Raw genomic sequence first — 17,041 nt, forward strand, 5'->3', positions numbered from 1 at the left:
GTTTCCTCATCTATAAAAATGCGTTGGAGAAGGAAATGGCAAACCACTCCAATATCTTTACCAAGAAAACCCCAGATGGGGGTCACCTTGAGTCAGACATGACTGAAACGACTGAACAACAACAGTAACATACACATTTTGTGCTATATCTAGTGTTTTATGTATATACACAAACTTACATATACACATGCACATATAATCATAGACGTATATCATGTGTATATAACAAAATAAATACAATACATACAATTTGTAGTATATACAGATATCTATACACACATACAGTTACATGTATGTCACATATATGTAAAACTTATATGTCAAAAATATGTGGTGTATACAATATACAATTTGCCATGTGCACAATGTATTCAAACACACATTTATGGGTATGTATATGTGTGTGAATATGACAAATTTTATGTTGTACGCATTGTGTTTATTTTCTCATATAGACATACAGATGTTACATATTCAGGACATGCCTGTGATTATATGTATATATATGTGACTATGTAGAAATGTATATGCATGTGTTTATATTGAATTATATATAGTATTCATTTTGTGATACACAGATTAGCATATGTAACATGTGTATGATTATGTGTGTGTGTATATATATTATGTGTATATAAGACAAATTGTATATATCTTGTCCTTTACACATAGACGTGACATCATGTGACACATGCACATGACTACTGTATTTGTATGCATGTTTATGTGCACATGGCAATTTGTATATTGCATATATTTGTTTTATCACATATGCATATGGATGTGAAAGATATGTCATGTATATGCATATACATGCATATATGGACACAGAGAGCCAGTTACATGTAGATGTGGAAGGTAGGACTGTATGTATCTATGTACACATATTATACATGTCTATGTATATGTAGGAAGACACAGAAAGCTGCTTGCCATTGTAAATGCCCTGATCTTGCCTAGATTTCTCCTCTTTACTGAGATGGCTCTAGCTCTTACTGCAGGAGTTAACCATGGGCTGAAATGGCAGCCCTACCTTAGAACTACCTGTATGGCCTCAGACAAGCCGCTCTGGGTCTCTAGGCAGAGTCACAGCAGGGTAAGCCGGATGACTGAGACATTTCCTCAGGGCACCAGAAGGTATGGAATCAGAGAGAAGCCTTTCAGGACTCCAGCAGCACAAGAACAGCTGAGCTCACCACCCAACACGAAGAAAGGCCACTGAAAGAAGAAGCTGCTACATCGCAGCTTTCTCCTCATCTCTGCTCCGGGCTCACTGTGATCAAAGCAAAGTTCGCTATATGTCCTGACGCTCTTCTGAACCTTCCTGTTTCTGTCAAGGACGCCACCACCTTCCTAGTCACTTGGGTTTGCAACCTTGCTGTCACTTGCCCCACATATCTAACCAGATGCCAAATTTTCTCATTTTTATCTCTGTAATACATCTCCTTTCTACTCCTCTCCTTTCTACTCACACAACGATCACCTTCTGTCATCCCCTCTTGCCAGGAAATTTCAATGGTCTCCTAAATGGTTTCCCTGTTACCTCCTACTTTTTCAGTCCACCCCCTAGGCCAGTGACTGTATGTTATTCCCCTGCTCATAAAACTTCAGTGGTCCCATGTTGTTGTTCAGTTGTGTGCGACTCTATGTGACGCCATGGACACTCCGTGGGGTTTTCTTAGCAAAGATATTGGAGTGGTTTGCCATTGCTTTCTCCAGTGTCTCCCCATTTTACAGATGAAAAACTGGGGCAAATAGTTAAGTGACTTGCCCAGGAAGTATCTGAGGTCACACTTGAACTCAGATCTTCCTGACTCCAGGCCCAGTGCTCTATCCATTGTGCCACCTAGCTACCCAGCCTGTGTTACTTCTGGGACAAATACAGTCTTCTCCCTTTGTTACTTAAAATCCTCTCATAGTTTGACTTCGCATCTTTCCAGACTTATTTCACACAGCCCCCATTCATATGTTCTATATTCCAGCCTAATTGGCCCATTTACTGTTCCCTATTTACCGCATTTCATATCTGGCCTCTGGCTTTGCACAGGTTGTAATCACACTGGAAATGCAATCCCATCTCATTTCTGTCTCTTAGAATTTAAGTTGCGGCTTAAATGCTAAACCCCTGGTTAGTGCTCCAAGTTTGCATTTATATTGTAATACGCAAAGCAAGTGCATTCATATTAACTTGTCTATATGCGTGTTGTTTCCTCCCGCTAGAATATAAACTCCTTGAGGACAGTTCCTATCAACAGCAGGGGGAAAAAAGGTCATTTTATCACGACCTTTTGTTTTTTATCACATGGTCTTGAAAGACACATGGATGCATAGGGCTCCATCTCCCCATTGTTTGTTCTCCCTGGTGCCTGAGCCCAAAGAGCTCAAGGGGAGGGAACGGGCTGGGGTGATGGCCCCAGCTCCATTTGGTGACTCTTGCACGTCTGCATACATTGGCACTAAATAGAGTGTGGGAACATAGATCCTGCACGGCAGAGAAGGTTCAGAGAAAAGTTAGCACCCGCACAAAATCTATAAGCTAAATTAAGCCGTCTCTAAGGTCACATGCATGCCTCCAGTGGCCACTTTCTTCCCCCACGTTCTCCTGTGAATTTCTTGATCCTCTGTTACAGATACTGACTCAGCTGTAGATCTTCTGTAGTCTCAGCTGAAGAGTGCTAATTCCTCATCTAAATTTAGTGATATGTATGCTTCGGTCTGGTGCCGTCTGGAAAAATGAGTGACTAATGAGTGACTCCCATTCACTTACAGGAATTAGGATATGAATTATACAAGAATCACAAGCCTACCAACCTAATAAGCCCACTGACATGTTAACTACTGCTGCTATTTTTTTCTTTTTCTGTAATAAAAGACCTGTGATTTCTTTGGTATAGGGAACTTCAGTGGGAAATCTTCCTCTACTAATGCAGAACAGCATGTCAGATGTTAGCAGAACAATTAAGAAGGTTCATCTTCTTCGGAGAAAAGCCTCTGAGGTGGTAGAGAAATGAGACCTTCATAAAAACTTATTTACAGTCGAAGGGACTGTGACTATTATTTAGAATAAGTAATATGGGTTGTAGAGAGTTCAGAGAGCTAGTGAGTCAACAAATAGGAGGTAAGTGACTTGCCCAGGGTCATACAACTAGGAAGTATCTGAGGCCAGACTCAGTTTCAGATCTTCCTGACTGTAGGACCGGTGCTCTGTTCACTGCACCACCCAGCTGTGTGGCCCCATGTTACCTCAAGTTAAATATAATCTTCTCTCTTTGGCATTTAAAATCCTTTCAGAGTTTGTCTTTGCATCTTAGCAGACTTATGTCACATTCTTACACTTACTTACACACTCTATGTTCCAGCCTGTGTTCCAGTTCCATAGAGTTTTTCTAGCATCTGGCAAAAGATTGCCTTATTTCTCAAGAGAATCTGAGGATTGGGCCTCTAGAGTTAGAAGGGTCCTCAAAGGCCATCCAGCGCTTCTTAAACTGTGGGTCACAACCCCACATATAGTTGCAAAAAATTTGGCAACAGTAAAAGGTTTCTGAATGTGCAACAACCAAAAATTAATTAAAAATCAAACGTGCAATGAATCCAAGGAGTTTCTGGCAGCCCTTGCCCATATTGCATCACTCAGCTTCACTGCAGCCTTGGTTCTGAACACAAAGCATGCGCACTTTGCACTGTGCTTGCCGTCAGGCCATGCAGTGCCAACAGATGCTGCCGAAAGGGGGTCAGGATGGAAAAAGTTTAAGAAACCTTGATCTAGACCGATCCTCTCATTTTATTGGTGAGGAAAATGAAGTTCAAGGAGGCTGTTAAACCCAAGTCCTTAGCATCCAGAGTCAGTTCCCCCATAACCCCCAACTCCCCTACCCCATTCAAGGTTGAATGACCCAGATGATTTAAATATTTCATAATTATTATAGTAGGACTTAAAAAAAATTACCAATAGTCATAGTTTCATATGACTGATGCATCATCCTATAATGTAAAACCAAAACCAAAAGCTGCCCATTGTTTGAGGTTCCTAGAAGCACAGACTAGATCCTATAGAATTTATGGAATCTATGATACGGTCATGCCTGGGCCAATGGGCAACTGGTCCTTTAAGATTCTTACTGATCCACCACCTATCAAGAAGAGTCTATTCTCCCAGAACCCTTATCACCGTACAAAACTCATCTCCATCTTACTACCTTGCTCTTCCTCCGTACTAATGAGTTTAACCCAATTTCTGGCCCTAGATTATCCTTTATTATTGCCATCGCACTCATTAGCATTGTTCATTTCCTCAGTTCCTGGCTTTATGTCCTGGCTCCATTCTCTCACTCACCTAGATGACCATTGACTTTGACCCTCCTGCTCCACTTTTGGAACTGAGCTCCCTGGTACAGGTTTGTGTTTCTGGACCATGGAATCACTTGTTTTTGATATTGTTCCAGCTTCGTACCTCATTGACTTTTTATGGCTGCCAGCATTGGTAAGGAATCCATAACTATCATTAGAGAGGCAGTGTGGAAAAATAACAATACCTCACCTTTCTATGTTGTAGGTCAGTCTTTTCAGTAATGTCCAACTCTTTGTGACCCTATCTGGGGTTTTCTTGGCACAGATACTGGAGTGGTTTTGCCATTTTCTTCTCCAGTTCATTTTATAGATGAGGAAACTGAGGCAAACAGGGTTAAGTGACTTGCCCAGGGTAACACGGCTAATAAGTGTTTGAGGCTGGATTTGAACTCAGGTCTTCCTGACTCCAGGCCCGCTCCTTTGTCCACTGTGCCTCCTAGCTGCCCCACTTTTCTATGCCACTTTAAAATTTCCAAATAATTTCCATAGTAACAGACCTACGCAGGAGGCAGTGTGGTGCAGTGAGAAGGCTGCTAAACATGGAGCTCTGAACTTGTAGTCATGGATCTGAGTTTGAATTCTGGCTCTGTCACTTACTATCTATGTGAAGTTAGACTAGTTATTTTACCTCACTGGCCCTCCATCTCCTCATCTATAAAATGAACAAGTGGGACTAGAGGACCCTTTCATTTCTGTGATCTGAAAATTTCATATGTAGTTCAAGTTTTATATAAGATTAAAATTTTATAATTATTATATATAATTGTGTATTATAATATATTATATAATATAATCATATATTATAATATATTATATAATTATAATATTTATAATTACATTTTACCAATGAGAAAACTGAGGCTCTGAGAGATTAGCTGACCTACTCATGGTCACACAGCTTTCTTGTTATGTCTGATTCTTCATGACCCCATTTGGGGTTTTCTTGGCAAAAATACCAAAGTGGTTTGCCATTTCCTTCTCCAACTCATTCCATAGATGAGGAACTGAGGCAAATAGTGTTAAATGACTCGCCCAAGGATACTCAGCTATTAAGTGTCTGAGGCCAGATTTGAACTCAGGAAGAGGAATCCTCCTGCCTCCAGGCCTGGCACTCTGTGCACTATGGCGCCACCTAGCCGCCCTTAGTCAGTGTCAAAAGCGGCATTTGGACCCATTTCTGACTCTAAGCCTAGCACTCTATCAACTATAGCTAATATTTATATAGTACTTTAAGGTTTGCAAAGTAATTTCAAAACATAATAAATCCTCACAACAATCCTAGGAAGTAGGTCCAATTATGATGCACAGTTTTGTTTTGTTTTCCTAGTGGAAAGAACTTAGAATCAAAGTAACCAGTGACTAGCCCTGGCTCTACCACTTACTAGTTTTGTGATATTGAAAAAGTGTTTTAATTTGCCATCTTCCTTGAGTTGGAAATGTGGGGGACTGTGGATGTGGAATGTTGTATGCATTGATTGATGTGATCACAGTATCAATTGCTTTTTCTTTGTTGTTTTTCTTTGTGACAAGGGAAGTTACACAGAGTGTCATAAAGGGTGGGAATAGTATACAGTATATCAGAAAATGACCACTTTATGAAAACAAAAAGCATAAACAAAACTCAAGCAAAACAAAACCACTTAATCTCTTTGAGCTTCATTTTCTTTAACCAGTCTAGTAAGTATTTATCAAGTACATACTATTCTGCAAGGCATGGTACTTGATGCCAGGAATACAAAAGCAAAAAGTTCTTAGCCTCACCACTTCAATTCAATTAAATTCAACTCACATTAATTTAGTTCCTATTACAGACAAGGCAGGCAGACTATTTGTAAATATTAAAGATGGAAATTTTTTAACAAAAGAAGTACCTTGTAAGTATAAAATGCTATACAGATGAGACCTACCAATGGCATTCCATCCATTAGGTCAAAATCCCAAACTCAACAGAATTTATCACTAATAATGGTGCTGTATGTTGGGATCTCAGAAGGAACGGGTAAACAAAATCACCTTTCCACCTACAGCTGAATTTTATTTTCTTCCTACTGTTTACTGAATTTTCTCTTCTGCGCTATTTCTAGCCTCAGACACTTACTAGCTCTGTGACCTGGGCAAGTCACTTAATCACTACCTGCCTCAGTTTCCTCATAAGGAAAATAAGACTAATAATGAGGATAAATAAAATGTAAAATAAAGATGATAAGAGTGACTGCCTCCCAGAGTTGTTGTGAGGATAAGATATGATAATATTTATAAAGTGATTTGCAAATCTTAAAGTGCTACGTAAATTCTAGCTATTAATAATAATAATAATCATATTTATTTTCTTCCTTCCATAATCCTAGAAGACAAAAGCAAACAAAGAGAAACTTCGATAGGACAGTGTGTTCTATTCCAGCTCTGTGTGTGAGTGTGTGTCTGTGTCTGTGTGTGCATGTTTGAGTGTGTGTATGTGTGTGTGTCTGTGACCGCTCAAGTGTGTGTGTGCCTGTGTGTTCAGAGTGGAGGGGAGGATTAGAGAAACAATTTCACAGCAACATTTGGTGTTTCTCACTCCACAGATCTGGGGCCGGAGGCAGGAAGTTGGCTTCGGCCTTCTGAATGGAAAAGAACACAGCAAGAGCGCCCCTGAATTAGACTAATGACTTCCTGTTGACCAGTCAGCTGGTTCAGAAAAGTGGGAGCATTTATCTGTGCCCACCGGGATCATGCTAGGTAGGGCGTGGGTAGGATGACAGCTGATTGTAGTTCTCCACAGGCAGGTGGATGAGCTCATGCTGGCTCTTTCCTCTTAGCTGATGCCATCCATGTGCGGGGTCCTCTTTATCCATGCCAACACCAAACAGCTTGGGATGCTTCACGTGTGGCCAACAATCCCACAGACTGATTGTACCCTTCCAGTGTAAGTCTCTCTGGGAACCCCAGCATTGAGTTACATTGGCCGGGAAACCTCCTCTGTGGTCTGGGTTTTGCTCCACTTCCAAGAATGGATTGCATTCCCCTAAAATGACTCCACTTTTGCTATTTCCTGATCTCTCATAAACTTTACTTTCACCTTCTCTCACGTGACAAGAAGCTCCTGGGTTGTCATCTGCAGATTTCATTAGCTTTCCTCCTTTATTTGGTCTTTCAGGCCTAGAAGAAAGATGTTCAGCCCCACATGGAAGCTGCCTCCCTCTTTGTCATGACATGCATCTTGTTGGCCGCTCTCCCTCTGGCCTCCAATGCAGGGGACACTCCTCTCCCAGCCAGGTGAAATTCATTTCCTTAAGAAAATGGCACAGAGCCTGTTTTCAAACATCTCACTGCTACAAGGACACTTTTAGCAGGCCCTGTGTCCTTAGCTTTGGTCATTCCAACCAGCTCAATCCAGTTCAGATCAACAAGTGTTTATTAAATGACAGCTATATACCATGCAATTCATTATGGCCTATGGTTGCAAAAACAAAATGGATAAAAAAAGAAAAGTCCCTGTCCTCAAGATATTTGCATTCTTTTGACCACCAGATTTGACTCTGCCCTATGTGTCCCCCTCTACTGCCTGTTGCTTGCAACTGTACATTTTTCTTCAAGCAAAGAGGGACTTGCTAAAATATAAAGTTGATGCCTCCAGGCCTAGGTTCAAATCCAGGCTCTGATCCTTCCTAGTCATATGACCACAGATAGCTCTAAATCTCAGTTTCTTCATTTGTAAAGCTGAGATAATAATACTTGTACCATCTACCTCAGAGAGTGATGAAGAAGTCACTTTGTAAGTCTTCAGAGCTAATAGAATTGCAAGTTATGATTTATAGTAGTAGTAGTGCTAACATCAGCATCATCACTGATCTAGGTCTTTAGTTTAACTGCCATTTCAGAACTTCATTTTTCATAGCTCTTCAGATAAAAAACCCACCTGTTTAAGCTATATTATTCCCAAACCAACAGGTAAACTGGCACAAACTGGACCCTGATGCAACATCCCAGACACTCAATCTCCCACTCTTAAGATGATTTGGTTATCCTCACTGCCCTCTGCCTACTGCAGATCTTCCCTATAGCACTCACCCCTTCAAAACATACTTTTTACACCAACTATGATCTTCATCTGTGGTTCTTCCTTATACTCACCCCATGTACCTTAGTCTCTGTGGTTAATGACTACCTGGTCAAATAAGAATTTTCCCACAATAGCTTGAAACACACCCTCTCTGCAATCAAAATGGCATAGCAAGAGAAAGCTAGCCACTGTTGCAACCCAGGGACCGTTTATGCATTGGATGTAAGAGCTGGCTGTCCTTCCCACATCAGTGCTACTTTAATGAGGCAAAGAAAGGATGTGGTTAGCCTGACACTGTCATAAAAGAATTCTGCTTTGGCCAGAAAATATGCATGAAACAAGCAATCACCTTCTGAAGACTACTTTACCATCGATGTGAAAGCCACATCCTCCCCTGCTCAGTACTGCCATAGCATTCCTCCTATGACACATCCTCAGAAATCAAGGTCATCTTATGGAAAGACTATCAATTCTAAGACTTACAATGGATTCTTCAGTAACGTGCCTGTCTTTGCCACAAATTCTCTTTTCTTCTTTTTTTTTCTCTCCCTCCTGTATAGGCCATTATGGCAAATTCCTTTTTCTGCCTCCTGCCTCCCTTTTCTATTGGTTACAACCATCCCTCGCCCCCATCCCCATTGGGGGAGATTGGAGAGCTCCTCCTAGATCTTGCATTTGAGGAGAGGCCAAGTACATGAATTTCATCTTTTCCCACCTGGCTGATCTCCAGACTTCGTCGATGTCTCTAATAACGCATCTTCCTGTAAAGATTGCATCAATTCTGAAATGCACCTCCTCAGTGCCCCCTGAAGGGCCCCCAGGGGCCCTTCTGATTGGAAAGAGTGGATGGTGGACCTTGGAGAGCTCCTCCCAGGTCCTCCATTTAAAGAGTCCTTATCAGTTCTCACTCAGCTGCAGGTCTTTATCCTCTCCTCCACCATCACCACCCCTTTCCAGCTTCTTTTCATGTGTTGTCTTCCCCATCTCAGAGTGAACTCCTTGAGGACAGGAACTGTCTTTTCTCTTTTTTTTTTTATCCCCAGCATTTTGCAGTGCCTGACCCTGATTAATAAAAGTTTATTGACAACTGACTGCTCTATGCTCATCCCCAAACCCCACTCCCAAATTCTGGCTTGATTCAGCTTGATTTTGTGTTAATGACTATGATCACACCCTTTTCCCCAAGGGAGTTCTTTCTCTTGGGCCCTGTTAATTGGTCTCTACTTGGCGGCGTGTTTTGCCTCTAGCTCTTTGAAATGGCAAAGGGACTCAACAGCATCAATGACTGGAACTACACCAGAGATTCTGGTAATGAGAAGAGTGCTAGATGCAGAAAGGTACCTGTGGGCTTGAAGTTGGTGGTGGGTAGAAATCGATTAGATGTATGAAGTAAGAAAGAGGGAAGGGTCAAAATAGCATGGAAACAAGGTATGATTCAATTCAATACAATCCAACAAACATGCATTAGGCTCCTATTCTCTCTGTGCAAGGCACTGTGATAGGTGATGGAGGTGGCTAGGTTGGGCAGTGGATAGAGGACTGGGGCTGGAGTTAGGAAAAACTGAGTTCAAATCCAATCTCAGACGCCTCCTAGTTGTGTGACCTTAGACAAGTCACTTAATCTCTGTCTCAGTTTCTTCAACAGTAAAATGGGAAAAATAATAGCACCTATCTTTCAGAGTTGCTGTGAAGATAAAAATGAGGTCATATTTATAAAAGCTTTGCAAAACCTTAAATGCTTTCATGATCACCACCTACCCCCGAGGGTCCATAAATGGGGGGATTAAAAATGAAAGGAGGAAAGTATGACAACTCGTGGTGGGTCTAGCCTGGATGAGGACAAAAAGGGCAAAGGACTGGCATCAGAACACTTCAGTTCTAGACTGAACATATTTGATCTGCTTCCTTTTATTTCCCTATCTGTTCTTTGTAAAGAGGGTAGAATATACTTCCTATCTCTTGGCAGAAAGGACCGTAGAAAAAAGAAGGAAGAAAAGAAACAAGCATTTGTGAAGTGCCTACTATGTGCCTGGCACTGTGACAAGCACTTTACAAATATTATCTCATTTTATCCTCAAAGCAACCCTATCCTCATAGTAACTCATAATAGGTACTACTATTATGCTCATTTTACAGTTGAGGAAACTGAAGTAGATAGAAGTAGATAGATCCACACAGATGATAAGTATCTCAGTTTGCGATTAAGAATGTCATCATCGGGGCAGCTAGGTGGCGCAGTGGATGGAGCACTGGTCCTGGAATCAGGAGGACCTGAGTTCAAATGCGGCCTCAGACAAAACACTTGACACTCACTAGCTTTGTGACCCTGGGTAAGTCACTTAACCCCAACTGCCTAAAAATTTTTAAAAAAAGAGTGTCATCATTGACTGAGTGAATTCAATTAACTACAGAGTAGATTCAGTGGGTGAAATGCTGTTAACAAGAGGAATCAAAGCCTTTTGTTGTACTTTGATTGTATTACGATTTCATGTTTTATCAACTCAAACAAATGACTTTAGGATTCCAACAAGCTGTTTTTCTTTTCTTTTTTTAAATTAAGTGTTATTATTTTCAAAGAACAAAAATCTCCCTCCTATATCCACCCATTGGAAAATAAAGAAAAATGAAAATAAAACCCTTGTAACAAATATGCATAGTTAAATAATTAAAGCTTCTTCATTGGTCACACCCAAAAATGATGTCTTATTCTGCACATTGAGTCAACCTCCTCTTTCTCAGGAGATTGATTACATGCTTGTTCATTAATCCTCTGGAATTGTGATTAGTTATTGCAATGATCATATTTCTTAAGCCTTTTGAAATATTTGTCTTTGCAGCATAGTTGTTATTATATAAATAATTTTCTTGATCCTGCTCATTTCATTCTGTTTCAGTTCATAAAATCTTCCCAGGTTCTCTGGAACTGTCTCTTTACTCATTTCTTTTAGCACAATAGTATTGCATTACATTCTTATGCCACAGTTTGTTCAGTCATTCCTCAATTCATGAGCATTCCCTTAGTTTCTAGTTCTTTATCATGGCAAAAAGGGCTAATACAAATATGAGTACACATATATGTATATGTATATATGTGTGTTATTGTTGCTATTCAGTTGTTTCATTTGTGTAGGACTCTGCATGACCCCATTTCGGGTTTTCTTAACAAAAATACTGGAATGGAATGGTTTGCCATTTCCTTCTCCACCTCATTTTTCAGATGAGGACACTGAGGCAAACAGGGTTCAGTGATTTGCCCAGGGTCACACAGTTAGGATGTTCCTGAGGCCAGATTTGAACTCACAGAGAGGAGTCTTCCTAACTCTAGCACTGTACCTCCTAACTGTCCTGTATGTGTGTGTGTATGTGTGTATGCATATGTGTGTATATGTATGTATGTATGTATGTGTGTGTGTATGTGTGTATGTGTGTATGTAGGACCTTTTCCTCTCTTTTTTAGTCTTTAGGCCTAGGTGACGGTATCACTGGATCAAAGAGTATACACAGGTTAGTAATTTTGGTACAAGGTTCCAAGTTGCTTTCCAGAATGATTCCATAGTTTGATCAATAATGCATTCGTGTCAGGCTGCTTTTCTTCAAACTGTATTGCAATACTGAATCCTTCTTGAGCTGCAAGCAGTACGAGCTTCAGACCTGCATCACTGGACATTTAGAGTTGTACATCCTGGGACATGTCGAATTCAACATATCCAAACCAGAACATGTTATTTTCACTCAAAACATACCCTTCTTCCAAACTTCCCTATGTCTGTCAATGATATTAACATTTTTCTAGTCATCCAAGTTCATGACTTCAGAATCATCCTCCACTCCTCATTTTCTCTCCCTCATGTACAATCAAATCTTTGCAATCCCCTTTTCAATCTCCACAACATCTCTCCTTTCTGTCTCCTTCTATATACTTACATGTCTACCACCCGCTTTGGACCCCTTCGCCTGTTGACCGGCCTATAGCAATAGCCTCCAAATTGCAACCCCTGTCTCAAGTCCATGCTCCATATAACTGCCAGAGGGATATTCCTAAAACACACATCTGACTATGCTGCTTTCCCATTGTTTCTACCTTCACAACCTCTCTTACATCTATACAAACCCTAGTCTTCACTCACAGAGCTTCCTTTGCAATTCAGTACCTCATCATCTCTTGCCTAGATTATTGCAACAGCCTCCTTATTGATCTCCCTGGCTTAAGGCTTTATTCCAGTCCATCCTACACTCTGCCGAAAAAGTAGTTTTCTTTAAGTACAGATCTGACCACGTCACTCCCCTATTCAATCAACTCCAGAGCCTTCCTATTGCCTCTAGGTTAAATGTGAACTCGTTTAACTTTTAAAACCTGACACAGCCTGGCCCCAACCTATCCTTCTAGCTTCAATGAACATTATTCCCCTTTCTCCTGTACTCTGCAATCCAGGCAAATTGGGTGTTTCCTCTGTCCCTCTGATATAACAGTCTAGCTCCATATTAGTTTTACCTGCTCAGAATCTTCTACTTAATACAGTTCCTTTCTATCTTAAAGATACAGTTCAATCTTGCACTATCTTCTGCATCAAAGCCTCTCTTGATCCCCTGAAATGATAGTGCTATCCTTCTCAAGTTACCTTGTATTTAACTGCTTCATATATATTTGTATTTATTCACTTCATATTTATGTTGTATTTATTTATATAGGTACTGGTTGCCACCTGCCCTCCTCCCCTCAAGTCCCAGCTCCTTGTAAGCAAAGATTCTTTCTTTGTACCTATATTTCCAGTGCCTAGCACAGTGCCTGTCACACAACAGGGGCTTAACATGTATATATATATACATATATATACACACACACACACACACACACACATACATATATATACATACATACATATACACACACATATGTATGTATATATGTATATTTGTTAATTGATTTAATAAATTCCATTGACTCCATGTTCCCTTTAGGATCAACCACAAACTTCTCTGTTCAGCATTTAATGCCCTTCACAATCTGACTCCAATGTACTTTTTCAGGTTTATTATAAAGTACTCCCCTTCACATACTCTATGGCTCAGCCACCCTGGCTTTCTTATGACTCTCACATGACCTTTCACCTCCTTCTTTGTGCTTTTTGCACACAATATGTCTTCCATGCCTGGCACATACTTTCTCCTCACCTTTACCTTCAAGAATATTCAGTTTTCTTAAAAGCTCTCAGCACAAATAGCACTTTCTATATGAGGTCTTCTTTTTTTTTTTATCTCTCCAGCTGTTAGTGCTTTCCTATCCACAAAGTCTTCTGTGTTTCATTTATATATCTGGTGTATACTTATTTATGTACATAATGCTTCTCCCCCAATAGAATACAAGCTCTTTGAGGACAGAGACTGTTTCATCTTTGCTTTTCGGTCCACAGTACATAACACAGCATCTGGCACAGAGAAGGTAGTGAATAAATGCATATCAACTGACCAGCTAATTAATTGATTAGTTTAGCCAGAATCTTTATTTCAGAAGAATATCCACCATCCCAAAATCCCTTTGGAAAACCATACATATGGGAGAATTGCATCTAAAGACCAGTTACAGATGGGCATTGGGTATGTATCTACTGTCAATTAATGATTCCAAGCAATCTTTTTCACCTCCGAACACTACAAAGTGTTTGGGGGCTTACTTTATTTGGCTCAGGGTCTCACACTCTATCTGTAACTGGTGTTAAGAAGCTCATGGTTCTAATAGGGACCATTTGAGCAGCTGCACATATAGGTAGGTAGCTATCATTTGTCCTTGTTAAAATAAAATTTTTTGAGTTGTCTCATTAAAGAGCAAAAGCTCCATGTAATTTGTAAGGCTCTCAATCAAAGCAACTGATATGGTGGTAACTTTGTCTAAGGCATAGCAACCAATATTTTTATAGCTTGCTATAATGGGCAGAAACAAATAAAGACTTGATGCCCAAGTCATCTTGACATCCTTCATTTGCCTCTTTTTAAAGTGATAAATGTTATTACTATCCTCTCTTTTTATATCACCTACGTTTCACACTTTATCAACTCTACCCTTACCCTGCCCCCTGGCAGCTATCTCCTATAATAAGAATTAGAAAGCAAAAACAGAACAAAACAAAACAAAAACCCAGTTTAACAAAATAACCAATACATTGAAAAAGTGTAACGTTCCACACATAGTTTCCTACCTTTGCAAAGAAGGAGGATGCCTTTTCATATCTCTTCTTTAGAGCTAAATTTGGTTATTACAATTTTTCAGCATTCAGTTTTGATTGTTTTATTATAGTTTTTTTCCATTTACACAGTTGTATTCATTGTATATTGTATATAATATTTTATGGAACATTGTTTTCCTCCCTCTGCTTACTTCTCTTTTAATCAGTTCATGAAATTCTTCTTATGCTTTTCTGTATCCACTGTACTTATTGTTTCTTATATTACAGTAATGTTAGTATTCCAATACAATCATGCTCTGCAACTTGTATAGCCATTCCCAAATAGATAAAAATGTGCTTTTTTTTCAGTTTTTTTAAACTACAAAAAGGCTTGCTATAAATATTTTGGTGTCCATGGGATCTTTCTTCTTGACATTTGCATCACTAAACTGATGCCTTGCAGTACAATCTCTTGGTCAAACAATTTAGGTATTTTTTTTAAATACAATTTCAAATTACTTTGACTTGCCAATGGACAACTTTACCAACAGTCCATTAGTGGGTCCATCTTTCCACAACCCCTATATAACCCTTCCTCCTTTATCATCTTTGCCAATTTTCTGGATATGAGATGAACCCTTAGAATTGTCTTGATTTTCATTTCTGTCAATGATTTTGAGCATCCTTTCATATGATTGTTAGTAGTTTGCAGTTCTTTTAATATCAGATTTTTTCATATCTTTTGACCACTTCTGTTAATTGCCTATATATATATTTTGGCTATCAGATCCTTATCAAAGATATTTGATACAGGGGAGCAGAGTCAAGATGGTGGAGTAAAAGCAGTGACTTGCTTGAGCTCTCCCCCCAAACCCCTCCAAATACCTGTAAAAATGGCTCTAAACAAATTCAGAGCAGCAGAACCCACAGAAAGACAGAGTAAAATAAATTTCCAGATCAAGATAAACTGGATGGTTGATGTGAAAGGTCTGTTGTGCCAGATTGGGAGAGAAGTACAATTCAGCGTGGGCGGGCAAGTGAAGACTGGGCCTTAGTGAACCTAGAGCAGGCCTCAGGGAACTAAATCACTAGCAGCTGTAGCAGTTTCCAGACTTCTAAATCCACAAACACCAAAGACAACTTAGAAGGTCAGTAGGAAAGGTGTGTTGACCTTGGTGAGAGAGAAGCTCTGTCTGGCCCCAGTCCTGGTACAGCCCCAGGGCGGCAGCTGCTTCCAGAGCTCTTGGCCCACAGATGGTCAGGGGATTGAGCAGTTGATTGGGGGGATTGCAGGGATTTCATTGCTGGTGCTGAAGCAGGATTCTCTTGTTTTGCCCATGCTTGGATCTGGGTCACAGTGCTGGGTGGCGGTCCTAGGGTGAGGAGAAGTGTGAGCATGGTGGAGCCTGTGGTGGCAGTAGAGAGGAAATCCTGCTCACAGTTCCAAGGCAGAAAAGAGGTCTTGTGGTCACTCACAGAGGAGAGCACAGGCCAGGAAAGGAGTAAACACCTCACCCTTGATCATACTACCTTGGAAGAACTGAAAATTTACAGGTCCCCAGAAGTATCTCTGAAAAAAGCTGCTCAAAATCCCCAAAGCTTGGGATGGTGCATTCTCCACACTGGAAGCAGACACCTACCTTAACAAAGAGCTTAAAACTCAAGTAATTGACTGGGATCATGAGTAAGCAGTGCAAAAAAAGTCAAACCATAGAATCTTTCTTTGATAACAAAGAAGATCAAAACATACGACCAGAATAAGACAATAAAGTCAAAGCTCCCACATTCAAATCCTCCAGGAAAAATGTGAACCAGTCCCAGGCCATGGAAAAGCTCAAAAAGGATTTTGAGAAGAAAGTAAGAGTAGTAGAGGAAAAACTGGGAAGAGAAATGAGAGTGATGCAAGAAAATCATGAAAAACAAGTCAACAGCTTGCTAAAGGAGACCCAAAAAAATACTGAAGAAAATAACATCTTAAAAAATAGCCTAACTCAAATGGCAAAAGAGGTCCAAAAAGCCAATGAGGAGAAGAATGCCTTCAAAAGCAGAATTGGCCAAATGGAAAAGGAAGTCCAAAAGCTTACTGAAGAAAATATTTCCTTAAAAATTAGAATGGAGCAAATGGAAGCTAGTGAATCTATGAGAAATCAAGACATTGTAAAACAAAACCAAAAGAATGAAAAAATAGAAGACAATGTGAAATCTCATTGGAAGAACAACTGACTTGGAAAATAGACTCAGGAGAGATAATTTAAAAACTATTGGACTATCTAAAAGCCCTGATCAAAAAAAGAGCCTAGACATCATCTTTCAAGAAATTATCAAGGAAAATTGCCCTGAAATTCTAGAACTAGAGGGTAAAATGGAAATAGAAAGGATCCATTGATCACCTCCTGAAAGAGATCCCAAAAGGAAAATTAGGAATTTTATAGTCAAATTCCAGAGTTCCCAGGTCAAGGAGAAAATATTGCAAGCAGCCAGAATGAAACAA

At 40.0% G+C, this 17,041-nt stretch overlaps 1 pseudogene; it reads left to right on the top strand.

Moving 5' to 3' along the window:
- The first annotated feature begins 7,157 nt into the window (after window positions 1–7,157).
- The window catches only part of LOC114046489, a 73,743-nt pseudogene continuing 63,859 nt past the window's right edge, over window positions 7,158–17,041 (top strand).

This window comes from Vombatus ursinus, unplaced genomic scaffold (assembly GCF_900497805.2).
Source record: "Vombatus ursinus unplaced genomic scaffold, bare-nosed wombat genome assembly UNPS02001419.1, whole genome shotgun sequence".
NCBI classification, from domain to species: domain Eukaryota; kingdom Metazoa; phylum Chordata; class Mammalia; order Diprotodontia; family Vombatidae; genus Vombatus; species Vombatus ursinus.